We start from the raw sequence: 19,484 nt of genomic DNA on the forward strand, positions 1-19,484 counted from the left end.
CATGTGCACACACATACACACACATATTCATTATTAGTAGTAGCATTTTTAACTTAAAATTTATTTAGGAATATTTAAGAAAAACTAAAATGTATAAGGAATAATAGCATGAAAAGCTCATCTCAAAGCATATTCTACTCTGCTTTCTGACCCTCTGTGATCAATGAATCTCTTCCTTTCCATCTGGGCTATCATTTCTTTTGCTCATTATTTTTCTGTCATTTAGAACTGCTGCCATCAGTTGGGCACAGTGGCTCATGTCTATAATCCGAGCACTTTGGGAAGCTGAGACATGTAAATCATGTGAGGCCAGGAGTTCAAGACTAGCCTGGCCAACTTTCTACTAAAAATACAAAACTTAGCCAGGTGTAATGGCACATACCTGTAATCCCAGCTACTCAGGAAGCTGAGGCTCAAGAATTGCTTGAGCCTGCGAGGTAGAGGTTGCAGTGAGCCAAGATTGTGCCACGGCATCCCAGCCTGGGTAACAGAGCAAGACTGTCTGAGAAAATAAAAAAATAAAACAAATAAAACTGCTACCATCTTTTCTTTCCTCTGTCCCATCAGGTTCCTTAAGATAGTACTGTTTAAATATAATGAAAGCTATATATGTATAAATTTAAAATTTTATTAACCAAATTTTTTAAAGACAAGCTAAAATTAATTTTAATAATACATTTTATTTAATCTGCTATGTCCTAAGTACCATTTCAACCTTTTATTAATATAGAATTATGAAGATATTTTACATAATTTTTTACTAAGTCTGAAAGCTGTTGTGTATTTTATACTTGTAGCACATCTAAATTTGAATTAACCACATTTCACGTGACTAATTTCACATGTAGCTAATGGCTGCCATATTGGATAGTACAGTAAAAGTTCCCTCTCCAAGCTTTTCTCTGGGAACATATCATTATGTTGACATTTAAGTCAACATTTTTGTTTGTTCTGTTGTTGTTGTTGTTTGATTTTACTGTAATGTAATTTGGATGGAGAAAGGATGCAGCTAAGTGGAGCAAGTACTCAGAGTGAGATGCCTTTTGGTATAAGTGGTAGAAACAAGAGTCAGGAAATCTACTGGATTAGTTAACTAGCGTAATATACTTGAAGATACAACCATGCAAAATGGATTTTACTGGTTAGTTTGTCTTAGAGTGGCATAATATGTGTGTTCATTTATCCTTTTTCAGATATGATCACGTTTTAACATTCTGGATAATTCCTGTGTCATAGAAAAAAGGATGAAGCTATGACCCCATTAATGCATAGGGCTTGGAATTCATTGCTAAATGAAATTGGTAGAGTATGACCTTCAAGATCTTCAACCTGTTAGATACTATTTACAGAATTATTGGCAGTGATGGGGCTGGGTGATGTCTCTTACAGAAAATAAAGCCAGAGACTGTTTATGTATTTGCCACAGTTTACATACTAGGACTAGGAATTTGTTAAATATACAGTCTTTGTTTAATTGTATGTTTTAAATAATTCAACAATTTAATTGAAACATGAAGTGCATAAAGATTTAAATCACAACTGCTATATACTTAAGATGTTTATAGTCTAGGAAGGGAGACATAATACTGTGAAAGTATAATAATAAAAATTGGTATAATTTTAAATGATTGCACTGAGAAAGGAGGGATTAAACCTATGAGACTATGAGACTTTACTAAGTTAATGATGCTGGTGCCTACTTTTTTTTTTTTAAAAAAAAAAAAAAACAGAATTTCGCTCTTGTTGCCCAGGCTGGAGTGCAATGGCACAATCTCAGCTCACTGCAACCTCTGCCTCCTGGGTTCAATTGATTCTCCTGCCTCAGCCTCCCTAGTAGCTAGGATTACAGGCATGCACCGCCACACCCAGATAATTTTTGTATTTTTAGTAGAGAGTTGGTTTCTCCATGTTGCTCAGGCTGATCTCAAACTCCCAATCTCAGGTGATCCACCCACCTCTGCCTCCCAAAGTGCTGGGCTTACAGGCATGAGCCACTGTGCCCAGCAGGTGCCTAAGTTTTGAACAAAGACCAGGTGCTTGAGAAATTTGGGAACACTGTTCATTCAAACATAGGTTTACATGGAGAATGTTAGGGCAATTTCAAGTAAATTCGTATCAGAGGAGTATAAGCTGTCAAAAGGGAGTGGCAGGAAATGAAGATGAAAAGACAGGAAGACTCAGGTCATAATGGAGTTTACCACTGTGCTAGGATCTCATCCTGCAGAATTTAGTTTAAAACAATGCTTTGGCAATCTTGCTGAGAATGGATGGAGCATGGCAAAAAGATGATCTAGAGACAGATTGTTTTAAAAGCTTTTAGAATAATCTGGATGAAGGATGATGATTGTCAGAAGTCAATCAGTGGTAGTTAAGGTGGGTTTGACAGCTACTCTTTTGGTGGCTATAGTGGGTGGAATTGTGTTACCCCAAAGCCATAGGTTGAATCCCTAATCCCCAATGTAACTATATTTGCAGATACGGCCTTTAGGGAGGTGGTTAAGGTTGAATGAGGTTGTATTTGTCACCTTTAACTGTCATAACAAAATACCATAGGCTGGATGACTTAACACAAATTTACTTCTCAGAATTCTAGGGGTTGGGAAGTCCAAGAGGAAGCTTCCAGCAGATTTGTTTCCTGATGAGGATCCTCTTCTTGGCTTGCCTTTTTGCTGTATCCTCAGATGGTAGAGAGAGGAAGTTCTGCTATCTCTTTCTCTTCTTATAAGGGTACTTATTTCATCATGAAAGTTTCACCTTCTTGACCTCATCTAAACCTAATTATCTCCTAAAGGTCCTACTACCAAATACCATCACATTGGGGGTTGAGGCTTCAATATATGAATTTTGAGGGTGGTGGGTAAAGATGCCATCTATAACAGAGGTCATAAGGGTGAGGCCCTAATGCAGTAAGACTGATGTGTTTATGCGAAAAGGAAGATAGACCAGGAATGTACTCTCATAGAGAGAAGGTCCTGTAAGAACACAGAGAGAAGGCAGCTGTGTGCAAGTCAGGGAGAGAAGCCTCAGAAACCACCTGTGGGTACCTTGATCTTGAACATCTAGCCTATAGAACTGTGGGAATATAAGTTCTGTTGTTTAAGTCTGGTGATTTGTTTGGCTGTTCTGGCAGACTAATACAGTAGCTGATTTCAAATAGGTATAAACTATGCATAGTTTTCATATATGGGCTTTTTCATTGTTTTCTCTGCACGCTCTTGACTTTCTAGGAAGCCTGAGAAACAAAGTTGCTTAATTGCCTTATGAAATTTAAAAGGATAAGATGGCTAAATTAGAAGAAGTTAATGGAATTCCAGGACAACTGTGTGAGTCTTAGAATTCTGTACATAACATTTCTACTCTGCCTCGACAAGCTAATCTCAGACTTTAAATGTCACTTAAGGTGCTTAGATAACTGTAGGGTATTTGTTCCTCCATTGATCTAATTAGCCAAAGTGACATTTATTAGCTAAGTCCTGTTTTCTCCTTCTCTTAGTGCTATACACACTAGATACCACATCTTTAATCTGTTATTCAAAGAGCTCCACTGTCTCTTCTCAAAGAAATCATCGTGTTATAAAATGCATTAGTTGTTTTGGCTTTTAAAAACAAATTAAGGTCAACAAAAGTACAATTCTTCTGGAGAGCACTCAAGAGTCTTCTCCTGTGTTACGTTCTTGTCAAGAAGATTGGAGGAAGATGAAAATTCTCTGGTTTGTGCCTCATTTGAAAGTCCTTGACTCTGTTTCCTTTATGAAGCCACTTCATGGGAGGCTATAGATGTGGAATTTTATCTACATTTTATTGCTTGGTTTTTCTCTGGATGATAACATTTTTAATAAATATTCTTCACTAGCATCTTCTTTATTTTCTTTTTCTTTCCATTCAATTCAATTACTTTCTCACTGACATTCCTTCTCATAGAGAATTATTTATTTTAAATGATTTACCATTAAATTATTTTAATTGACAGCATTTTGTAGATAAAACATGTGTAACTATAATGTTGAGTTATTATTATTAATCTTTAGAGGTCGAATTCAGAAAGCTTTACAGTGTTTCCCAGCTAATGGCCTCAAGGTGCCATTCTCAAAGGAAGCCGACCCTTCTCCTATGGCAATCTTCACTCTGACTGCCTATGGTAGGTCCTGTCATTTTCTGTTCTTCCTTAGAAACTGCTGAGGGCTATGGCCTGGAATATGTGCATTCCTTGGATGAATAATAGAAACATCTATGCCCTAGACCCAAATCATTAAATACTCTACGTGCTGATGACTTCAAAATTTGTGTATCTAGTCTTGAACTTCCCCTTAGGATCCAGTCTTCTAAATCTAAGAGGCAATTTGACAATTCTGCCTGAATATCAAAGAAGCCTTCCAGAGTTATCTTTTTAATAAATGAACTCTTGACTCGCCCTCAAATCTCTGTTCTCAAAAAAACTAAAAATGAAGCTACTATATGTCCCTGCAATCCCATTCCTAGGTGTATACCCGAGAGAAAAGAAATCACTACATTAAAAAGATATCTGCACTCTCATGTTTATTGTAGCACTATTCACAAGAGCCAAGATTTGGAAGAGACTTAAGTGTCTATCAACCAACAAATGAATAAAGAAAATATGGAATAAATACACAAGGGAGTACTCTTTAGCCATAAAAAACAATGAGATATTTCTTCTTTTTCGAGGTAGAGTCTTGCTCTGTTGCCCAAGCTGGAGTGCAATGGTGTGATCTTGGCTTGTTGTAACCTCCATCTCCCAGGTTCAAGCAATCTTACTGCCTCAGCCTTCCAAGTAGCTGGAATTACGGGTGCTTATCACCATGCCTAATTAACTTTCGTATTTTTAAGTAGAGACAGGGTTTCACTGTATTGGTCAGGCTGGTCTTGAAATCCTGACTTCAAGTGATCTACCCACCTTCACCTCCCAAATTGCTGGGATTACAGGCATGAGCTATCACACCTGGCCAGAGATCTTGTTATTTGCAACAACATGGATGGAACTGGAGGTCGTTATGTTAAGTGAAATAAATGAGGCACAGAAAGATAAACATGACATGTTCTCACTAATTTGTTGAAGCTAAAAATTAAAACAATTGAACCCATGAAGATAGAGAGTAGAAGGGTGGGTAACAGAGGCTGGGAAGGGTAGTTGGAGGAGTGGGATGGGAACAGAGGATAGTTAATTAATGGGCACAAAAATGTAGTTAGAATAAATAAGATATTATATTTGCTTACACAACAGAGTGATTGTAGTAAAAAATAATTTAAGTTTACATTTTAAAAATGACTAAAAGAGCACAATTGGATTGTTTGAAACACAAAAAATAAATGCTTGAGGTGATGGATACTCTATTTACCCTGCTGTGATTCATACGCATTGCTTGTTGATGTCAGAATATCTCATGTAACCCATAAATATATGTACCTACAATGTACCCACAGAAATAAAAAGAAATTATAAAAAAGATACTTAGAAGCAAAAGTAAACTGTCTTTTCTCTATTATTTCTTATTTCTATAAATAGCACTATAATCCATGTAGAAGCTTAGGCTGAAACTTTTGATCAAATGAAAGAAAATGAAAGGAAAAAAGAGTATGTGACAATCTAAAACAAATAATAAATGTACAGATGAAGAAAAAAATAAAATGCTAGTTAGCCACTCAATGTAAAAAGATGGCATTTTGTTCTTAAAAGACATTGACATTTAGAGTAATTTAAAAAACAAAAATGCCAGTGAGATAACTTCTTCCCAAGCTTAAAAGTCGTTACTAGCTTTCTTTGTTCATAGGATTAAGTTAAAAGACCCTACGCTATGTATTAATTAGGGTTCTGTATATACTGAGTAGCAGGAAACAACTTAAGTTGCTTGAACAATGGAGGAAATACATTGACTTAAGCAACTGAAAAGTCCAGACATAAGGCTAATTTTCAGAATGGATTGACCAACTGAATCAATATTATTTTGACCAGAATTCTTTTTCTTTTTTATTGGCTTTAATTATATAGTGTTGCTCCAGTCTGAGGCATAACCTTCCTTGTGGTCTGAGAATGTCTGTGAGAAGCCACATGGTTTTCAGTTTTAAGTCCTAAGAGACAAAAGAGACTCTTATCCTAGAATAATTCAAACAACAGTGCCAGGATTGTGTTTTTGGCCTAGATAGACCTGACTTGGGTCCTGTGCTTTTTGGCAATGACTGTACACAGTGGGATGGAACATTGTAGTTGGCTTAATCCAGTTAAGACTCACTGTGATGGGGATTGGATCAATTCTTCCCAAATACCAATGATGCAAAATTTGAGATACTGTTAAGAAAGAGGGACCTTTCCTAGCCTTACTTTAGATCCTGCAGTTCTCTTAATCCTCCTCATCATGAGGATCAGTCATGAGATTGGCAACTGACAAATGCCTATTATAGTTGCACTCAAGAATACCAGGTGTCTCTTCCTGCCACTGACCTTTCTGGAGTGCTGGGTCTGTCCCACAGACTCTGGCTGAGTGAGGGATGAATGGAGTATGCAGACACAGATTTGCCTGTCAGCACGGCTAGGGGATGCCTGTCAGCATGGCAAGGGGACCCCTGCCAGAGTCAGCAGCAGCCTTGATGAGCCAAGACACTGCATTTCTTTGGTACAGATTACATGACAAAGGCCTAGAGAAAACACCATTTGTGGGTAATTAACATTGTTGACTCCCCAAGTAGAGAATAGTCCTGTACATGAATGATCAAAGGTTGATTTTAGGCCAACAGGAGGAAACAAGCTATTTAGATAAACTCCTCTACATTCCCTTGTTATCTACTCTTTGCTATTAGCTCAAGGTAAGAGGATTAGACTGCCTTCAGCCATAATCCTTTCCCACAGCTTTTGGAGAACTTTCTGGCCTTCCCAGAAGGGAAGCTCTTTCTTACCCTTTAGATCACAACTTAAAATCACCTTTTTTAATGTGCTCTTCTTTTGACCACTTACCTACAGAAGACCAATTATGCTTCCATGCACCCTTTTCCCCACCTTAGTTACTTTCATTGTTCTGTTTATTTCCTTTATAGTACTCAACAGAATCTATAATAGTTTGCTCGTTTTCTTGCATATTTATTTACTATTTTCTGATTATATTTTAAGCTTTGTGAATGGCTGGGGGAGAAGATCATGTAAATCTTATTCCATGCTAGATTTTCAGTATATAGAAAAATATCTAGAAAACAATTGGTGTTTAGTAAGTATTTGTAAAGTATTAAGTGAATGGTCTCCTAAAGCCATAAAAATCACTGTGTTGGAAGGAAATTAAAAGGTCATCTCTGATAAATAGACATCCAATTTCTGCCTTACCAACCCAGGTGACATGGAATTTGCTATCTCCTCTAGGCATTCCATTCCACGTTTGAATATCTATGACCATTAGAATACTCTTCCTTTTTTTTTTTAATTGAGTTAAAAAATATCATCTCACTGTAATTCAGATATGTTGATGCTAGGTCTACTGGAATCCAGTTTGTATATAACATTCTTTCAGGTTGTTGAGTTCAGCTATCACATCGTCCCCTCTTCTTCCAGGTTGTTGAGTTCAGCTATCACATCGTCCTCTCTTCTTCTAGGTTGTTGAGTTCAGCTATCACATCGTCCTCTCTTCTTCCAGGTTGTTGAGTTCAGCTATCACATCGTCCTCTCTTCTTCCAGGTTGTTGAGTTCAGCTATCACATCGTCCTCTCTTCTTCTGTCCTCTTTTCTTTCCATTTCCCTAATTTCTTTATCTGTTTTTTTTTTTTATCTAACGAGATTTTGACTTTCCTCACCATCCTATTGACTCATTTATTAACATGGTCCAGTTTATCTGTTTTCAGTTGTGTTTAGTGATGCATACAGTATCATTCATTGTTCATTAGGTGGGACCTATCCTGCTCTATTTTAGATATTGTAGTTCTCTTAATCCTCCTAAAATCTCTGAGCTACTGATTCAGGTTAAACCTATGGCCAGTTAAAGCTCATCCCTTTTTTCTTTTTTGTCCCAGGTTCTGCTGTTAAGCTGCATGGCCATCAACTTGTAAAATTATGCATGCTTTTTAATGCCTTATCTTTCTCTTTGTTGAAACAGGCACAGAATTGTCTTTCTGAAGATTTTGTGAGAAGATCAGGTGGCTATTTAGGCATTTGCATGGGTTAGACTTCTCGAGTCCTACGAGAGAACTTTATTGCTACCTTCTTCTCAGTTATTTGTCAGTGCATATGACTCAATTCTGTTTTGGTGATGCAGTATATCTGCTCTATGAACCCTAAGGAGAGAGAAAAGCTTGATGTTACTATTGCATATTTTTAACCAGAAACCTGGGATTGCCTGAATGATATTCAGTCTACCCATTATTCCAAATACTCTTAATTTATACCTTTTTATCTTGCCAAGTAACTGGAGTAATGTCTATAATGTCTATATAATTTTTTTTCTCTCATAGGACTAATTTTATCACATGGTGTTTTGGGATTAAACCAATAACCAACACAGAGTGATATGATAGGGAACAACCAAGTGAAATTTGTTTGTAGGTATATTTTTAAGGATGGATGTTGTTTAGGGTTACACAGAGAGTACTCTCCTGTTTTATTCTAAAGATCTAAGGGAGAAATTTTCCCCATGTTTCAGTATAAAGTAAAGAAAAGCTGGAGCTCACTAGAAAGAACAGCTTGTTCTTATTTTATAATGTTGTGTATCTGGTAACCATGTTTCTTGTTTTTATTTGACTATTAGGAAGCTTAGATCTGTTTTTTGGTTCACACGTAATACCTATGCCAAACTGTATGGTATGCATTGCTGTTGCTGATGTTAATGTTGGCTTGACTAATCTCCTACCCATATTTTCCTTTCAACATTAAAATACAAAATTTGGTTTGTAATTTTTTATTTTGTGATGAACTGTGCTAACTGGAGTTTTATTTTGCACACACTCTTTCCCATATCCTTTCCCTTAGTATCTTTAGGCAGACCCCTTCCTTACTCCATGTGTACCTAATGATATTGTAAATCATAATTCCTTGGTCATCTTTTGGCACAGACATAGTCATGTGACCAGTCTAACTCCTTCAACACATGACTGGGTTGTGATCTAAACAGGTGAATTAGAATAATCCCCAAACTTATCTGTTGAACATGTTGGGAAAATTTCATGTTCTCTTGGTTCATAACTACAAGGGTATGGGTCTCAGACTGCATATTTTCTTTCATGTAAGTTTCTTTTATATTGCTTGTTTGTAATGCTGTGATGAGAGAATTTGGCTGATGTACAAATAGAAACAGTGGCAAGCAGAGACAAGATAGACACACACACATCTTAAAAAGACATAATTTAAAATCCAACTGGGACTGAAGGCTGATCCACTTAACATATCACAGTTTACACCACCATATATTCCTATTTTTCCTCCAAAAAATTTAAGCATGTCTTCTGTCACATTTACCTAATATATAATATTGCCTTTTAAAAAACTATATGCCAGTTTGTAAGCTTCCTTAAATACTTTGCTGAATGTCATTATCTTCTATCTATCTATCTATCTATCTATCTATCTATCTATCTATCTATGTCTGTCTATCTCATCTATTCATCCATCCGTGTAAACATACATATATGTCTTTCTAGTACATATACACTATATTATATATATACCGTATTATATATCTCTCTCTATATGTAAAGTATATGTACAATTGTTTTTGTAAAACAAGTGAAAAAATGTACATTTATCCATATATGACTTCATTTCATGGCACTTGACTCCATTTTCTTGGCCTGCTATAATCCTTCCTGATTTATGTTCTATTAACTTACACATTTTCTTCTTACTAACATGTTTTCTTTTATTTGTATATCTGATCATTATAAAATAGATATATTCATATAAATTATTGATCCTATGATAAATATAGCAAGTTTGGGGCTTTTTAGAGACCATCCTATAGGCAGGTACACCCCATTAATAAAGATTTAGGTTAGCTTATTTTTCATCAGTGAATACATACATATCTAGCTTTGACCTTATGGCTGTCCTCTAGAATGTTTTCCTAATGTTCTGAAACATCATATTTTCTACATTTTCTCATATACTGACATAATGATTTCATTAAACTTTGATATCAGTTACTGTAGAACTTCTAACAAAGAGTACCATTTTAGTCCCATTGTTTTAGATTTTTTTTCTTATCTCAAAAAATGAGTTTACTGTGGAATTTGTGTAATATATATATATATATACACACACACACGCATATGCACACACACACACACACACACATACACACACATACACAAAGAAGAAAGCAAAGTTTATCCATAATCCCGTATACTTTTATCCTTGTTTATACACAAAATAAACACATCTTTATATTTTTTTAACAAAACCTTGATAGACCCTTTTGTAAATTGCTGTTTCATTTAACAAACTGGGAGTGTTTCTATATGTTATTAGCATTTTAATACCATATGGATTTTCTCTATTTTCAGATATTTATATAAGTTGCTTACTACTCTCAGACAACTGGTTTTCTTATTCCAACTTTTGCCTTAAAATCTAAAGTCTTTGAGGCTTGGACTCCTTTGCATTTCTGAATTAGGATACAGATGCTGCTATACTTTGTTCTCAAGAAACCCACTTTATTACTGTAAGGTATTTCTTAGGGTCCAAAGTGGGAGTTTCCTATATTACATTCAATACTACTGTGCTCTTCTGGGGCTGTAAGGCATGAATTTGGATTTCGAATGCTTCTCGCTTAGTCTCCTCTTCCAATTTTTAACCAAATTAAATCAGTTGCCCTTAATTCTTTGTTATTATTGCATTTGCACTGATCTTTTTTTTGGTAAGATATTTTTATTGTAATAAAAATAAAGTATTGTTCTTACAACTTTTGCAATTGAAATTACATTTGCATGTTTCTGAACTTTCTTTGAATCTGATAAAATGTACTTTAGGATTATCAGGTTTTCAAAGGCCCAAACAATTGTGTTTCGGATTTGTTTTCAACCATCAGCTACTGTGAACATCCAAGAAGGTTGTTTTAAAACTGTACCCCAAAGGCTATTTTTTTTAGATCTACCTATTGAACACCACAGGGTCATTAACATCTCATCTGGCCTATATGTCTTCTCACCTCCTTCTAAATAAAAAATTCTAGGCTCTTTCTTTCTTTTTTTTTTTTTTTTTTGAGATGGAGTTTCACTCTTGTTACCCAGGCTGGAGTGCAATGGCGCGATCTCGGCTCACCGCAACCTCCGCCCCCTGGGTTCAGGCAATTCTCCTGTCTCAGCCTCCTGAGTAGCTGGGATTACAGGCACGTGCCACCATGCCCAGCTAATTTTTTGTATTTTTAGTAGAGACGGGGTTTCACCATGTTGACCAGGATGGTCTCGATCTCTTGACCTCGTGATCCACCCGCCTTGGCCTCCCAAAGTGCTGGGATTACAGGCTTGAGCCACCGCGCCCGGCCGACTCTTTCTTATTAGATTCTAACTGCTAGTAATGTCACAGGACAACATCACATCAGGAGACCAAGAAATTGCTAAGTTTAACTCAAGCTTGTTAGCTCAGAGTGGTTTTCTCTATGATTTCTGGCTTTCTGTATCAGTCTGTGGGCTGGGGGCTTAAAGTCACACTTAATCAATCTGTGATCTGGGGGGTTAAAGCCACATTTAACCAGCCAGGCCCAAAGTATAGTGAAATGTGACTTTACAGGGCTGCATTTCTGTTTGTAGTGTGCTTCTTCTCCATGATCATGCAGTTGATCCCAACTTTAAATCACTCTCTATTCTCTGTTCTTGACTTTGAGAAAATAGCCATTATTTCAGGTATTATCCCCAAAATAGTTTTGTTTATGTGTCTAGTCCTGAGTGTATACCATTACCTTCTCTGGGGGATTAATCCCTTGGTCTATTTTTAATCATTTTTTTTCTATTTAACAATGATACTGTTACAAATCAGACCATTTATGGAGTATTTACTGTATGCCACACACTATGCCAAATACTCTCTTTACATGTTCAGGACTGAGACCTTTTGCACACATTTTCAGATGTAACTCTTGTATAATTCCTTTTTAAATGCAGTTTCGCTTAACCTAAATACTTTAGGTAAAGAAGTAGAGGAAAATGGGTATTTTTTGATGTAGGCCTTTCATAGAGCTTATAAGACTTGACTCTTTGGCAGGTGTGTGTGTGTGTGTGTGTGTGTCTGTGTGTGTGTGTGTGTGTGTGTGTGTGTGTGTGTGTGTGTGTGTGATGCTACTCTGCTTTGATTTATAGAATGTTATCTCTGAAAACCTAGGTTTAGAAACAGTAGGAATTAAAGAGTTTGAGCTGCTCTATTAATATATTGAATTCACTTTACGATAGGTCACACTATGGGATATCCCTAAATAGCTAGCTCCCCCTATGCATTTCAATTTTTATTGGGTTTGCTAAAATTTGATTTACCTACAGCATCGCAGAAATATATGTGCAGAACAGGTCTATGGTATAAGACACACACTGCTCCAAGCATCCTCATTTAAAAGAGTTACGTGACCGTAGGAGGCAAAGAGGGTAAGTTTCAAGCTTGACTGTGAGGCCAGTGAGGGAAAAGGCAAATTATTAACTCTTTGGCAGATTTTCTGGCAATATGAATCTAACGCCCAGTTCTCTGCTTTGCTTATAATTAGGAATGTACAGTGCTCTCAGATTTACAAAGAACCTTCACATTCTTTTTTCTAATTTGACAGCTTATATATTTTGCCACATGGAGAATGATAATTTTTCTTTTCCTTACCTATCAAAATACTCTTACACTTCAATATCCACCTTTTTCATGAAGACTTCCTTCACTACTCCAGGGAAAGGCAGTGACAGCCTGCTTTCTTGCCTTCAGTTTATTTCAACAGATATTTGAGAGCAAACTAGGTACTAAATGAAATGACAAGACACAATCTCTGTCTTGAAGAAGATGCAAGCACAAGAACAGATGGGGACAGTACTTGGCATCATGCCTGACATACGGTGGTGACATTTCATAAGTATGAATTGACTTGATTATTGCTTGATATGTAGAGGTGTGTGTGTGGGAGGGGTGTGTGTCTGTGTGTGTGTCTCTGTCTGTGTGTGCACATGTTGCTATAGGAATGCAATAAAAGACCTGACCCAGTGTGGAGGTCTTTGTTTGGATTGAGGACAGATTTCAGGAGATTTCTTAGATTAGATGATATATAATCTCTGTCTTTTTTTTTTTTTTTTTTTTGAGACAGAGTTTTGCTCCTGTTACCCAGGATGGAGCGCAATGGCGCGATCTTGGCTCACTGCAACCTCTGCCTCCTGGGTTCAGGCAATTCTACTGCCTCAGCCTCCTGAGTAGCTGGGATTACAGGCATGCGCCACCATGCCCAGCTAATTTTTTGTATTTTTAGTAGAGATGGGATTTCACCATGTTGACCAGGATGGACTCGATCTCTTGACCTCCACCTGCCTCGGCCTCCCAAAGCCCTGGGATTACAGGTGTGAGCCACCGTGCCTGGCCATCTCTGTCTTAAGTGATAATATTTATGGCTGTTACTATATGCCAGGTACTCTTTTAATTTATTTTATCCTTATAGCAATTCCAGTGGAGTAACTAAATACTATTGTTCTCCCTACTTTATAGACAAGGAAACTGAAGCTTTGAAAGGCTTAGGAACATGTCCAGGGTTATCTGGCCAAAAGGAACTGGAGCAAAGATTTTAATCTAAGAGACATAACCTTCACCACTGTGTAGAGTGGTCATATTATTTTTCATCCAAACTGAGTCACTTCTGAAAGTGACAGATGCTGCTATTAAGATAACTAATATACAAGTAACTGATTCTGTCCCAGGCAAACTGGGATGTATGGCAACCTTACCAAACACTCTCTGCTTACTACATTCTATATTTCTCACAAAATATGTGTGTTAGCTTACAAAAACTCTATCTTCTAACATTTAAAGTTTTTTTTTTTCCTCCATTCTCCATAGCACCTAGTACCACTTTTAGTGGTGAGTGGGGTACATAGTAAATAAAAAGGAGCTATTGACCTTGATATAAAATTGAAGTAATCAGAAGATCTAGACCACTATTCTTCATCCCAAATGATAAGGTAGTTGGTTAAGTATAGTCTCTATCTTAAACAGTAGAAGTGAGGGACAGCAGTGAGGATGGAGGGAAAAAGAAAAACTGCTACAGTTATGGAAGGACATGTGGGAGTATGGGAAATTTTGAAGGAGGGAAGGAGGAAGAAGCAATGATAATTCATCCTGGTTTAAGACTGCTTTAGACCCACTGTTCTTAGTCATTTTTGTGTCATAATTCACATGATGGATGAATTCTCTGGGAATGCTGAGCTTAGCTATAATATGGCTGCAGAAGAGATAAGAAGCAGCAGGTTTTGTGTAATTAATTCCTATAATCTAATTCCACTTCTGTCATTCCCTCTCCAGAACTGAAATACAATGAATGAAAGGGGCTTTATTATCAGGATAACTTCGAGTTCATTCTTATTGACATTCAATAAGTAGATGACTCTAAATTTCTGTACCGTAAGTATGAGTAGTCGCAAATCACATGTTGCTCATCTCCCATACAAACAGGGCAGGCCAGGACAAACATGTCCTCAAACAATCTGTCTTCAGTAGACATAATTCTCCTCCAGGCTAAAATATAATATCTTGAATGAGACTTAAATTTACTGAATTGCTGCCTAAAATTAGTAGCAGTGTAACTCTGGCCTTCTTTCATTTCCAAAACAAATATCCTATTTACTTAGCTGTTTCCCATCAATTCTGCATTCTGAATGGGTTTGTGAGCCAGTAACCACATTAACACCAATAGATGGCATCTTCTTGTTTGTTCAGTTTCTGGGTCTTTCTGCATGGCTGAATTTTCAATTCTAACTATTCTTCAATTTCATGTTTGCTCTCTCTCTCTCTTTTTTCTAACTCAAGAGTCAGTGTTAGAGCTTGATTTTATTGTGAATGCACATATGTTATATCCTGATACTAAGTAATATGAGAAGGGATTTTTGGCGGAGCATACCTAATCACTGTTAGTATTTCCTGTTGTTATTCAAATTCATGATGAATTTTAATCAGGTGGAAAATATCCTTAATTGGTCTAATTTAGAATTCAAGAGTAATCCACTGAAATAATATGTGACAGTGCTGGGTTTAAATCTATGAATTTCTCATCTTTAAGGTGAAAAATGGGTTACTAGATAGATATCTTTCTGTTTCATGACTCCACAAACAGAATGATTAAATGATATTTAGCAACTCCGATGCTACAGTATAGAAGAAGCTTCAGATCATCGTGACGATGGGCCTGTCACTTTTTCTTAAAACAATGATGTTTTGTCTGTAACACATTTAAATGGTGGAGCCTAATTTTAAAATACCTCCTGTCTGGGATGAGTGCTGTCATACTCTATGAAAAAGTTCAGGCTTTGTGCAGTCTAATTTTGGCTTATAATGTGGGCATTAAGGATCTTTAGCTGACCAAACCTTCTTGCTTATCTAATCTAGATGTCTTTGTTTTCCTACATGGCAAACAGTCTTTACCTTATCTGCCATGTTGACTCCAAGTTCAGGGGCTTTGCTGCTAAAGACCTGCTTTCCCCCTGTTACAATCCTCTACTATTTCCTTCCTGCAAACTCTGGACCTAGATAGAGAGTAGATTCTGGATTTCTTTGGCTTCTTCATGGGTTGCTGTGAGGATTAATTAAGCCAAGGCACATAAAACAGTTCAATACCTGGTATGTCGAAAGTGCTATGTGGAGATGTCATGAATTTTTCTATCTCTATCAACTTTCTGAGCCGCCCTGCTCAGAATACCAAGATCCTCACTTTGTTTTGAATTCTACCTTAGTGAAGTAAAATTTATCTCTTCGATAAAGAGAGTGAAACTGTTCCCAAGGTAGTGAGATTGTAATGACTGAGGAGACATTTATCTCCAGAGTCCTCTTGTCTTCCTCACATGGGATTCTTGAAATGTAAGGTCAGTTATATTTCTAAGTCATGGGGGGAGTACAGAAAGCTGCCTGTGAGCCCAATCTGGTCACCTGAGGTTTATTGTGTGATAGTTTCCTACCAAGTGCTATACTGATAGGTTTGAATCAATTAGTGATTGCTATTGAATTAGAATAATTACTGTAGCATTTTTAGGCCTTAAAATTTGGAAATTATCTCACAAAAATGAGGGAAAAACCTGAAGATTCTTTACAAAAGAGAAGGAGGTGAGCCAGGTGTCCTCAGGCACTTTGCCTGCATTTGCATCATATCCAGTAGATGGAGAGTGAGCATGGGTCCTCTCTTCTCTATGTTGTCGTCAAAGTTTATGTGTTGATACAAATGTGAATTTCTGATAATATGAGTTCTTGATGAAACTTCTTAAACTTTGGTGCTGCTGTATGTGTTTAGAAATTCCAACAAGGATTGGCAAGAGGAATAAGGAATACCCAGGATTTAGAAGTCTGACAGTAAATCTAGGCATAATGAGCTCCTAGGTAGGAATGAGATATGATTTGCCTAAAGGTGTTTAGGTAACTAGTAGTGACAGTAGAACCAAAATTCAGTTTTCTTGTCACTGATTACCTAAATATGTTGGCATCCTAGTATCTGGGTTATTGACAGAAGATGCAATAATAAGAGAGACTCGTTTTATGTCCTGACATTGCTTCTATCTCAAAGCCAAGAGACATTGCCTGTAGTCAGTGTGCTTTAGCAAACACTGTAGATCTCACGAGAAGTCATATTAACAGGTCATTTTGTCAGTGATGTGCAGACTTCAAGTTGCATGATAATGACACCCAGATAATTTGTTGCAAATATTGATTCTGGATCCTCCTTCCCAGAGATTTAGACTTAGTGGATCAAAAGTAAGGCCCAGGAACTTTCACTTTAAGGATCTTCTAGTGTTTTTGATATAAAATGTCAGTATTTTCAAAATGACTGTATCACTAACTATGCAACAGCTTTGGTGCAGTCATGGGAAGTAGTAAGGTATCTATTTCTTATTTGATGTCCTTCATTCAAATTCTTCACTGACCCTTACAAACTGCCTAACCTCCTGGTCCCTAAGTGCTATCTGAGAACTTCTGACTAGTGATCCCCAGGATCTGTTCAGGTGTTGGCTTTGCAAAAAAAAAAAAAAAAAAAAGAAAAAGAAAAAAAAAGGAAATGGAGGGGAAAGTCCATGAATATTTATTAAACTTGTACCATGGTACAAAAGTCACATATAAAATCATTGTACCAACAACAATTTGCTATAATGTTGGTACAATGATTGCCGGTACAATGATTTTATATATGCTTCTTATTTAATTCACTTAATCCTCATTTTAGCACTGTGAAATCAATACTGCTATCCTTGTTTTGCAGATCAGAAAACAAATTCATAGAGGTGGTCCATTGGTCCAAGGTCACCCAAACAAGGAACCATAGACTTTGGATGCAAATAGAAATTCTCCCTACTCTAAAGCCCATGCCATTTCTGTTGCAGAAAGTATGCAGTGGTATTCTATTATTTTGTAAAATAGCAGTGTATTTACCTTCTTTTTCCTTCAACCTGACCTTTGCTCACCCAAAGCCATTGAAGAGGGATGTTAGAACTGAATGCTGTGTCCTCCCTAAAATTCTTAAGTTTGAATCCCTAACTCACATAGTGGTGGTATGTGGAGGTGGGGCCTTTGGAAGATAATTAGGTTTAGGTAAAGGTGGGGCTCTCATAACGAGATTAGTAACCTTCCAAGAGGAAGAGAGATTTGTATGTGCCTGTGCTGGCGCCCTCTCGCTCTCTCGCTCTTGCTCTCACTTTCTCTGTTTTTCTTTCTCTCTCTCTGCCATGGGAGGACACAGAGAGAAGGCTGCTGTCAGCAAGCTTGGAAGAAGGCCCTTGCCAGGAACCAGATCTGCTGGTATCTTGGGCTTCCCAACCTCCAGAGCTGTGAGAAATAAATGTCTGTTATTTATGCCATTCAGTCTACGGTAGTTTTTATTTGTTATTGCAGCCCAAACTGATGTTAAGGAACGTTAATGTACTCCTAATTTAAGGAATGATAACATGTTGTTTGGTCAAGTCAAGTTGTTTAGTTTTTAAAATTTTATTTTTAATTTAGAAATAATAATTATTTATATTTATGGGTTACAATGATGTCTCAGTACAGGTATACATTATGGGATGATCAAATCAGGCAAATTAACATATCTATCATCTCACATATATATCCTTTCTTTGTGGTGAGAGCATTTAAAATCTACTCTTATGGGCAATTTAGAAATATAAATTATTATTAACTATAGTCACCATGGTATACAATAGATGAGCAGAACTGATTTTTTTTGTCTAACTGAAACTTTGCACATTTTGACCAATATCTCCCCTTTTTCTCTCTACCTCCTGCCACCTTTCAGCTCCTGGTAATCACCATTCTACTCTCTACATCTATGAGTTGGACTTTTTTAGATTCCACGTAGATGTGAGATCATGCAGTATTTGCCATTAGGTATCTGACTTATTTCACTTAGCATAATGTCTTCTAGCTTCATCCATGTTGTCGCAAATGTCAAAATCTCTTGTTTAAGGCTGAATAGTATTTTGTATTTGTACCACATTTTATCTAGCCATCTGTTGATGGGCACACTGGTTTTTCCATAGCTTGGAAATAATGAACTGTGAATAAGACCAAATGAACATGTGAGTGTAGTCATTTCTTTGACATAATGATTTCAGTTCCTTTGGGTGTATGCTCAGTAGTGAGATTGCTGAATCACATGGTAATTTTTGGAGGGACCTCCACACTGTGCTTTTAGAATGGCTGTACTGATTTACATTCCTACCAACAGTGTGCATGCATTAGCTTTTCCTCACATCCTCACCAATACTTGTTACATTTCATCTTTCTGATAATCATTCTAACAGGTGTGAGGTAAAGTCTCATTGTGATTTTAATTTGTATTTCTCTGGTGCTTGATGATGTTGAACTTTAAAAAATGTATCCGTTGGCCATTTGTATGTTTTTTTTTTGAAACATTTCTATTCAGGTGCTTTGCTCATTTTTAAAGTCAGGTTATTTGTTTTCTTTTTATAGAGTAGTTTGAGTTTCTTATATATTTTTGATATTAGTCTTATATCTGATGTTCTATTTCGTACATATGTTTTTCCCAATCTGTGAGTTGTCTTTTCACTCTGTTCATTGTGTTCTTTACTTTGCAAATTATTTCTTTCTTAGACACTAATATGAATTACCTAAAACTAGTGATCTAGTAAAGGAAGTACTACTAGATTTTATGGCCCTATTTTTCTAATAAGGATTTCATATCTTTTTCTACATTGTTTCTGTATTTTTTTGGCCTCACCTGAGGCTACGAATCACTAAATATTTAACGAGATTTGATCCTCATCTTCAAGGAATTTGTAATCTAGTTGAACCGTTGAAATTAACTGCACAATCACCGAGAACACTCTTCCCTTCCCCA

General features: G+C 36.7%; 1 protein-coding gene across 3 annotated transcripts in view; it reads left to right on the top strand.

Moving 5' to 3' along the window:
* Window positions 1-19,484, top strand: part of NELL1 (neural EGFL like 1) — an 880,670-nt gene that overhangs the window by 473,733 nt on the left and 387,453 nt on the right. The window lies entirely within an intron of this gene.

This window comes from Saimiri boliviensis, chromosome 6 (assembly GCF_048565385.1).
Source record: "Saimiri boliviensis isolate mSaiBol1 chromosome 6, mSaiBol1.pri, whole genome shotgun sequence".
Taxonomy (NCBI): domain Eukaryota; kingdom Metazoa; phylum Chordata; class Mammalia; order Primates; family Cebidae; genus Saimiri; species Saimiri boliviensis.